Consider the following 9,436-nt stretch of genomic DNA (forward strand, 5'->3'; position numbering starts at 1 on the left):
GAATGGATTTGAATGAACTAAGAAGGGTGACGGAATTGTACACTATGCTTCCAATTCCTTTAGAGGAAAAGCAGTGGGTGTGAGACAAAGGGTCTAATTCATGCAGCCCTGGCCTAGAGTGCTAGGTCTGAGTCCAGAGTGACTCCAACAACTGGGCCTTGGCCTTCCCACCAGCCCTGCAGCCAGATCTGTGGGAATGGGTTTGTCTGTTTCTTCCTTTGCAAATGACCCCCACTCTGATCCTCTGGGGGCACTGTGCAAGCTGTTGGAGTGATAAGGGCAAGGGCAGGGGGATAATGACAGCACAAGGGCCTGATTCAGGAAATGATGTGATGCCATTCATTCATTCTACAGATCCTTCCTGAGCCCCTTTAAGGCAGGTCCTGTGCTGAGGAATCACTGATGAACTAACTCTGATCTAGTCCCTGTTCTGGGGAGCTTACATCCAATGGAACAATTGGTGTGAATCAAATATTCCTTTTGGATGGCTTACAGACTGGTGCTTCTTTTCTTCCCCATGGACCTAACAGTCTTGGCAGTTTCTCATTTTGTGATCCCGGGTGGTGAGGTGTTCATGCAGCCACCCCTTTCCCTGACAGCAGGAGCCTCAGAAATTATGTACCCTCATCTTCTCCAGATTTTATTGGGAAAAAGAGAAGCCCTGAAGGATATTAAATAAAAGACATTCCTACTAAGGCTACCTAGTACCCTTTGTCATGGACCAAACATGCCTCCTTTGTTCAGATGTTTTGTCCTAATAACGGGACCCATAGTCTGTTACCAGCCTCTGCTCTAGCTCACCCAATTTAATCTGGTGTCTTGACTCAACCTTCAGGCAGTCCACCCCTGACCCTCAGGCCACCTGTGGTGAATCTCTGTGTTGACCTCATTATTAGCCTGTATAGGGCCCTCTGTATTAACAGAGAAAACCAGGGTTGACATTTGATTAGAGAGGACACATAGCAAAGGAATGGTGCAGCCTTTGAAATTTAACCAAAACACTATCACCACTTTAGAGTTCTTTTTTTTTTTAAGATTTTATTTACTTATTTTTAGAGAGGGAAGGGAGAGAGAGAGAGAGAGAGAGAGAGAGAGAGAAACATCAATGTGTGGTTGCTGGGGGTTATGGCCTGCAACCCAGGCATATACCCTGGCTGGGAATCGAACCTAGGACACTTTGGTTCCCAGCCTGCGCTCAATCCACTGAGCTACGCCAGCCAGGGTAGAGTTCTTTCTCACAAGGTAAAATGTTTATTTTAATATAATGGGTACAGAACCCATCACCACTCCATCAATGAAGATATTAACAGAATGTCTAGAAGCATAAATGTTGTCAAATAATATAAACTTTACATTTAAATAAAATACTATGCTATGGACATCTTTCATTGTCTCATATCTATTGGTCTATCTATCTATCTATCTATCTATTATTCCTATTCCATTGTTTGATCTATGAACAAAAAAAAAGGGGCTATGTAGTAAATCTGACAAGCTCAGTGAGCAAAAGTAACCTCAGGGTGATATAATCATAAATTCTAACCTGTTCAGGTCATGGTGAACAGTCAGGCCTCAGGCCTATAACTTCCTTAGTAAAACGTTTATCTTTGCCTTAGGAAAGCCCTGTCCATCATTATTGTACATCTAGGTTAACACACCTTTGAAATACCAGAATACTCTTCTTGTTTAGGCTCCTCAGAAGCCACCCTCAAGGGATCACATGATCTTGCTACCTGTATACCAACCCTATTTACTGTAAATGTTAAACATTAACTATCTTGTACCCACCGATGGAAATGAAGTGTGTATCTCTCCATTTTACTTTTTTCCCAATCACAGGGATATCTCTAGTTTGCTTTCTCCTGCCTCCTTAATTTACCGCCAATGGATTTCATGCAATCTTCCTTATGTTCCCTCCTTTGATTTCAAATGCATACCAAAGAACTATAAACCTCTACTCTGAGTGTTTTCTCAGACTGTTGAGATCTTGCTTCTAGGCATGTCTTCAGTTTGGCTCAAATAAATTCATAAAATTTTCAGTGGGTTTGGATGTTCTTATGTGAACAGACCATATCATAATTCATTTGACACTTTCCTTTTCTCCTATTGATGGTCATTTACATGTTTTTCATTTACAAACAATATTGCAATGAATTTCTTTGCACATCTATCTTTGCAGGTGTGTACAATTATTATTATAATACTAATGTTTGGAAATGGAACTACTTGCTGAAAAAAGTTATTCCAGTGTGTACTCCTTGTAGTGAATGAGAATGTGCATTTCCTCACAACTTGTTAACCAGCTCATTTTATAAGCAAAATGTGGTCTAATTGCTGTTTTTCCACCATTTAAAACTGAAGGTATCAGGAAATTTACATACACATTTGGAATTAACTTAATTTACTCCTTGCAACAATAGTGAGGTAAGAATTTCTAGCCTTTTTACAATTAAAAAACAAAACTGTGAGTTAGCTGTGTGTTTTTGGGCAGTTTAAGTACTCTGCATTTCCAGTGTTTCTAGTAGGAAACAGGAGTGGCAATACTGTCCTTATCTACTACATGGGTGTAATGGTCAGTTTTATGTGCCAATTTAGGTAGGCTATGGTCCTCGGTTATTCAATCAGATAGTAATTTAGGTTTTGTCATGCAGGTATTTTATAGATGTGATAAAAATTTGTATCCACTGACTTCAGGTAAGGGAGATTTAGATAATTTGGGTGGGTCTGATTTAATCGGTTGAAGCATCTTACGAACAGAGCTGAGAGTTCACTGGGGCAGAAGAAATCCCATGTGTGGACGTAGTTGAGCCCCAGAGTTCCAGCAGGTTTTTCTGATGCTCTGCCTCACAGATTTCAGGTTTGCCTAGCCAGCCTCACAACTGTGTAAACTAATTTCTTTTAATAAATCTCATATATCTCTTAATAGTTCTGAAACTGGAAAAGTTGGTATTCATGCTGCCTGTCACTACCAGAACCAATAAATAGAGATAAGGATTGAATCTTTATGGACGCTTTGTTCAGATGTCAGGCAATCTGAGAAGACAGGGTTGTGTGGGGAGGGGGGGGCATGGTTATATACCTTCAAAGACCACCTTATAAATGGTAATGTAAAAAAATACAATGGAGATTAAATTTTTTAAAAAAACCATCTTAACACCTCTCTTCAAGCCATCTTTTTATAAAGAGAATAAGTAGTGAGTAAGGGGTTTGGAAAAAGGTTAATTGGATGGAAGAGTAGGTAATGGGTTTAGAAAAACAGCTAATTGGATAAGAGTTGCAGACTGGCAGCGATTTTCTTAGTGCTTTCTTATTGGTGTCACGGCTCTTCCCTCCCTGGAACACAATGGCTCAAATACTGTCTCCAAGGCTTGCAGAACCCCTGAGGTACAAAGGTTGAATTGCTTGTGACCTCTTGGAGTCATGTGGTCATGCATTCTAGTTCCTGGAATAACAGCTTTTCACATGCATTAGTCAGTTAAGCCTATCCACTAAGGCTTAAATCTTTAACTCTTGACTTCACCTATCAGTTCTGCCTCTCCGGTTGAACACAATGGGAATGTGTTAAAAATAAAAGTACTAGAAGGTGTTTTATGGTGCCTGTCAGATATGTGTGTGATACTGTTACAGTTGAAACGTGCTGGAGAGGACTGCAGCAGAGAAGGAAAGTGGGAAAGAGTGGGTGCTGGGCTGGGTTTCAGTCATAAGCAGGCCGTTTAATTTTGAATAAGTTATGTAATCTCTCTCTGGGCCTCTATTTCCTTACTTATAAAATACAAAGGAAGAGTTTCACCAGATGGACTCCAAGTACTTTTTCTGGGCTGAAATGTCTAGAATTATGAATTTGCTTTATATTCACAAATAGGCTTTAAAATCTTTTTTATTATTGGCTTTGAGGTTTCTTGTACAAACAATAAAATTTATCGATTTTGAGTGTACAGGTTGGTGAGTTTCTCCATGCTTGTCATCCACCCACTTCCCTAAGCCTGGACCCTGGCGATCACTGATCTGGTTTTGTTCACTATGGCTTTGCCTTTATCATAATTTCATATAAATGGGCTCATACCAAGAAGAAATGTTTTCTTTTGTGTCTGGCTCCTTTCACTAAGCACAATGCTTTTGAGATTCATATGTATTATTTGTAGTACATTTTGTTATAATTACATATTACTCATCTGTACTTCTTCTAAAATAGGCAGTTTATGTCTCTTGCTCCTGTTATATTGGGTCATTATTTTTTTATTATAAATTTCTAGAAGCACATTTTAAAAAAGTCATTGAATAATATGGAAGTTGATTTTGTTGTTTCCAAAGCTTTTGGAGTGTTGTTTTCCACCCACGGGCCTACTTGGAACAGACGGCCATAGGTGCCCCAGTTCTTTCTCTCTGCTGTCACCCTTGGAGAAACTTCCTTCCTTCCACCTCTGAGCTTACTGCAGAGGAGTATATGCTGGCCTGTTGCTCATACTGCCCAGGTAGGACTGGGGGACTTTGGAAAAAGAAAGTAGAGGACTGAACACCTGCTTCCACTCTCATGCCACCTTCTTGGCATCCATCTTAGGGGCGAGTGGAGTCCCAGCTGCAGAGTTATATAGTTCCCTGGCCCCACTCCTTGCTCCTGAGCCTCTGTACCCTGTCCTGGGACCAGAGGTCCTGCATGGCTAAAGCCTGGATTTGCTCTGACCTGCATCCAAGCCTCCTTTTAGCCTTGTACACTAGGATGTACCAAGGGACAGAGGAGGAACTGTTACCCTCATCAAGTTCTGTCTCAATACCTACCATAAACCCTCAAAAACCTTTGCAGGGTGGGACATTCTCCATAGTGCTTTCTGTGTAATTCTTATAGAAAGCTTGAGCGAGCTTCTCAGACACACATAAATAGATTTTGTTGTTCAGTTCTTTTTTTTCTACCTCTAATACAAGATGAAATTGAAGAGAATATACAGCAGCAAACAGTAATTTGAAATAAGAATAGTGACAATGAAAAAAATTGTCTTGGTTCAATTTCAATGCTTACCTAAAGTCTTTTATTAAAGAGTCATTTCTCTTTTATTAAAGAGATTTTAATCTATTAGCTGGAAGGTTTTCCAGTTAAAAGCATAAGCCTTTGCATAAGCCTTCCTATGATAATCTCAGATGAATTTTTGTTTCAGAATTTCTTTACAGAACTGTCCAAAATTTCCATCTCTTAACCTGCTAAATCTACCTTGGAATCTTCAAATTCCCTAAATCTTTAGAGACTTGATAGTTACTCACTGGTCAGGGCACTGTAAAAGGATTCTGGAGATTTTGCTTTGATGGTTAACAAAGGCCCTCCCAACCCTTTATCTGCTTCTGGGATCCCCGAAGAGTGGGAGTCTTTCTCAGCATCTTCCCTGTGGAAAGACCATCTGCTCCATTTGCTGTTGCAACACAGATAACCACTGTGAAGCTCAATGGTGAATTTCAATGAGTTTATTCTATCTCTTGTGACCCACTTAGGCTCATACTTATAGGTATGTTTGTTCTGTGTTTCATATTCAAATGTACAGTTCTATTAGTTTACTTTATAAGCAGTACTCTTTGTTTTCATTGTATTCTGTCAAGCACCAAATACAGTGTCATTTCTGTGTAGGTGCTCTGCAAATGCTAATTGGTGATGACCAGGATAATGATGGTGACAAATGGTCTCATGAAACTGATGAGTCATTTAGTGGAAGAGGCGGGTATAGCAGTTATGTAATGTTACGTCACCAGACAGGTAATGTTTCACACTTCAGAGCAATACAGAACATTTTGCCTCTTGGTGCCTAGTCACTATTTCCAGTCAGAGCCAAAAAGACTTCTTTGTAGAGTAGAACTTACGAAAGGCATTGACCCTGTTGGCAGACTCTTAACATAAGAGATACAGCAGTTCCTTTGATTCAGGCTACAACCAAAACTCAGCTCCCACATGAGCTGGTGATCAAATGAACAAACAAACAAAAAATGAAGCAAGAAGTTTGAGTCAGAAAATAAAAACAAATAAACTAATTCATATGAGTATTAACACTACAGTGATATTGTTATCACTCACCATCCAGTGGCGAGGTCTGGATCTTTTAAAATAAATTGGCTGTGAAATAGACAAATTTATAGAAGAGATTTTGATTTATCCAATGAGATTTCTCATATTTAGCTATTTTTACCTTCTAAATGGCAATTTCAAGTGGTTCAACCTAAAGGATTTAAAAATTCTTGGCTTGTTTAAACCTCCAAGTCTTTTCAAATATTCTTCTCCCTATATGACACATAGTAACTGAATGTCGGTTCTCCTGCTTGCTGCTTTGAAAGCCAATACTTGAGAGGCAGGTGCTGGTGTAAAGGGCAGTGCTTTATTCAGATGCTGGCCACCTGGAAGATGGGGGACTCAGGTCTTAAAGCCTGTCTTCCCCATCCCAATTTAGGCTGAGGCTTTTATAGGGATGGAGAAGGAAGACAGAACAAAGGAGGGGAATGTAGACATGCTGCTCCTGTGAAGAGGTAGCACAGGAAAGTGAGGGGCTAAGGGAGTACTAATATGCCACTTCTTGCTTCTCCAGTTTCCTCTGCTCATTTGGGCACCCTCTCTTCAAATGGGAATTTTTAGATTTACTTTGTACACCTGTAGATCCTCTTAACTGGTTTTACACAGCCTTTTCTCCCAAAACAGTTCTCTAAGCCATAAAAAAAAAGTCTAGATAAGAAATGAAAACACAGGGCTTTATTACAGAAAACAGAGGGCAGATGGACAGCAGCCTTGAAATAACAGAGAATAGACACCCTTTGTCACTGAATTGAAATGTTAAGTCCTGATTATAATATCTTTCTTTCCCTTTCCTCTAGTCAGTACACTTATATTCATTCTGTAATATCCAGCTAAAATGTCAGCTACCCCAGTACAGGATAGTTCTTTATTTTTTGCTTTCCCATTGTGCAGAAGGCAGACTTCCATGGCAAATGCTTATCACAACGTATTATAGATATTTTCTTTGTATCAATTACCCTCAATTTTATTATGAGGTAATCAAGTAAATGGACCAATTTTCTTAATTGTTTGAATATATATTAAATGTAGGCAAAAATAATTCACAAGATTTTAAAGCAATATTAAAAATTTTAAAAAATCTTTTAATCAGTATGTGTCTATATAAACAGATAAATATTAAAACAAAGAAACAAAATCTTAATACTTGTTTCCTGGGAAATTCATAATTACTCTCACTTGATCTACCTTTTTAGGTCTAAGTGAGCAATAAAAGTATTTTATATGTTTTCTGGACATTAAATTTTATGTTAACTTTTAAATAAAAGCTAAGACAAAAATTGCAACTTAAAATGTAAAATAATAAACTTTTGTAAAATTTAAAAGTTTTTAACAAGTGATTTCTTTCAACAGAAGCCATGCCTGGTACTCAGATGTATTTCTTTGGCAATTAGCTTTTTATCATTTTGAGTCAAATATACAATATCTTAGTCAAGTGAAATTTGGTCTGTACAATCATTAGCACTCTTTTGAAAGAGAATCCCTCTAGTAAGTAAGGTCAGCACTCCCCTGTTACCAAATCCTCATGACTCCCTACTGTTTACCCTTCCAAGTTCAATCCAAATTCCCTGGTTGGTCCTCCAAAGCACTGCAATTTGCAACCTGGGTCTTAGACAACATCCATGTCTCATCTCTTTTGCTCCTCTGATGTAAATGAAAGCATTGAGTCAAGGAGTTAAGAAAGAAGGCTGGCTCCTGCCATAGATTTCACCTCATGGCCTGACTTGATCTCAGAGTGTGAGCTAAAGGAGACAAAATACTGGGAGAGGCTCACTTCTCATCATCCAGGAGATGCAAATTAAAATAAGGTATCTTTGTATTTTAAATCTCTCAATTTTGAGTAAGAATAAAAGACTAATGATATTGAGCATTGGTGAAAGTGTGAAGAAATGGATCTTCTTATGTGATTTCATAAACTGATGCAGCTTTTTGGTCTAGCTACTGGGGAATTTCATCATTTTGAATATAGATATTTTACATATTCAAAGATTTTTATTGTTACTGTTTTTGATAGGAAACTTGAGCATAACCTAAATGTTTATCAGTTGGGGAATGTTTGTACACAGTGATATGTATACAAACATGGAAAGGTGTCCAACATTTGAGTCAAAAAGCAAAATCCAGAACAATGTGCACAGTATGATCTCATTAAAAGCTGAAATAAAATAAAAACACTGTATCTATATATTTTGAGAAATGGAAATCAGTTATATAGAGAGAAAATCTGGAAGAATATCTAACAAACTATAACAGTGCTCTGTGACAATGAGAAAGAATGGGCTATGTTGGAGATACTAACTTTATACTTTGTTTTTAAAAAATTTTTTTGTTAGAATTTTTAATATAAACAAAAATTTTAATTAAACTTTTTATATAAACTCACGTAGTTCAACCTTTTCTCATCCCCAAAATAAATGAAGGTATACAATAAAAAGTTTTTTCCATCTATGTCTCCACCCATGTAACACCTGGTGTAAAGTCTCCCTCTCTCCCTCCTTCCCTCCTTCCCTCCCTCCCTCCCTCCCATCCTTCCTTCCCACCTTCCCACCTTCCCTCCCTCCTTCCTTTTGGCTTCAACAACCAAAATTTATTTTGTCATAGTTCTGGAGACTGGAAGTCCAAGATTAGATGTTGGCAGGGTTGGTTTCCCCTGAGGCCTCTCTCCTTGGCTTGCAGATGTTGCTGTCTCTTCCAGAAGTTTATCCTGTGCACAAATCTTCTATAATTTCTTTATGTTTCTAAGAACAATATAGATTCTTAATCTCTCCTTTTCTTTTCCACAAAAGGTAGCACATTATATCCCGCATTATATCAACACATTATTTTTTCCCATTTAACAACATACAATGTTGTGATGTTTGAAAAAAACATTTCTAATACCTACCCCTTTGAAATTAAAATATATGACAAGTGTTGGCTCTTGAGGGGTTGGGCGGGGTGTGGGTAGGGATTATGGTTGTAGGGAGAGATTACTCATTTTTCCCAAAGATGACTAGATTACTTCAGCAGTTGGAAACTAGACAACAGTTCTAAAATTGAGACAAAAATAGCTTTTTCAAGCACAGAAGCATTTATCAGTTAATCCTGACTTGGTTCACTGAACATCGAGTTTGCTCTGCTTAGAAACATAGTTTCACATCTACAGGCAGGCATTGCCTCCTTGTCTTGAAATACCTCTGTGAAAGCAGCCACTGTCCTTTCTCCATGTGTTTGTTCTCAGCACTTCTCTTCTGTGAGACAGCAGTGTACAAAGGGCTTTTAATATGTGGGCTTCAAGTTGAAGCTGGGGCAGAGTAGGCATTCTGCAATGATAATTCCCTAAGTCTTAGTTTCATCATTGAGGAAATGGGGGTAGTGATTGTTATTTTTTTTCATAGTTATTCATAGGATTGTTGT

The 9,436-nt window shown here is 38.3% G+C and overlaps 1 long non-coding RNA gene across 1 annotated transcript; it reads left to right on the forward strand.

Annotated features, from left to right (window-relative positions):
- The first annotated feature begins 5,109 nt into the window (after positions 1–5,109).
- Positions 5,110–5,761, forward strand: LOC118499645. Its single transcript, XR_004902155.1, has 2 exons — positions 5,110–5,492; positions 5,612–5,761. It is a non-coding gene; the product is annotated as an uncharacterized LOC118499645 (long non-coding RNA).
- Positions 5,762–9,436: the final 3,675 nt, after the last annotated feature.

This window comes from Phyllostomus discolor, chromosome 3 (genome assembly GCF_004126475.2).
Source record: "Phyllostomus discolor isolate MPI-MPIP mPhyDis1 chromosome 3, mPhyDis1.pri.v3, whole genome shotgun sequence".
Taxonomy (NCBI): domain Eukaryota; kingdom Metazoa; phylum Chordata; class Mammalia; order Chiroptera; family Phyllostomidae; genus Phyllostomus; species Phyllostomus discolor.